Source organism: Apis dorsata, unplaced genomic scaffold, assembly GCF_000469605.1.
Source record: "Apis dorsata unplaced genomic scaffold, Apis dorsata 1.3 scaffold_92, whole genome shotgun sequence".
Taxonomy (NCBI): Eukaryota; Metazoa; Arthropoda; class Insecta; order Hymenoptera; family Apidae; genus Apis; species Apis dorsata.
The window spans coordinates 318,561-319,337 of record NW_006263390.1 but is presented as its reverse complement, the minus strand read 5'-3'; positions in this window follow the sequence as shown (position 1 = coordinate 319,337).

Sequence of the window (777 nt, the reverse complement as noted above, 5' to 3'; positions counted from 1 at the left end):
CTCTCTCTCTCTCTCTCTCTCTCTCTCTCTCTCTCTCTCTCTCTCTCTCTCTCTCTACGTTGCAGCAGTCTACGATAATCGTTCCCATTCGAAAAAAAAAACTTTCGAAGAAGATCCTTCTTCCACCTCCCCTTTCTTCCGCTTGTTCTCCTTCTTTAAACTCGCATCGACGTTCGACGCCTCGTGATTTCGAGAGCCTCGCTTAATATGGCGTAACTTAATCGAGTGGTTTTCTTTCTCGAGGAAGGGGAGGAATTTTCGGAGGAATTTCTTTTCTTTTTTCTCTAACGATCGATCGGTATCATCTTTCCTCCCTTCTCGCGTAAACTGAGCTTACGTAAATAAATAGATCGATGAGGAGAGTAGCGAAACGTGGTAGAGAGATTTCGTTGAGGAATACGTGTGAAACGAATAAGAAAATAGGGAGGGGAACCACAAATCATTCGAACAAATGATTGTACAAAGTAGACTAGAAATTACAGAGGATCAGGAAGGAGACGTTTGAATGAAGCTTGGTTGCGAAATCGTGACGTGACGTCAATGCGTCGCGTGTGTGGGAGGAAGAAATAAAAGTGCAGCACTGGAACCAATCTCCGTGGGGGCCTTGTCCAAACGGAGCTCTCCTCCCCCTACCCTTTTGAACACAACGAACAAAAGAACGAGTGATTAAAAATGTAAATTTGTTCGAAGATGAGGTTAATCGCGCCATTCGAGACGTTTTAGATCGATCTGCAGTTCTTATTCCTATTCTCTTTCTCCTCTTCAGCGAGAGGGAAA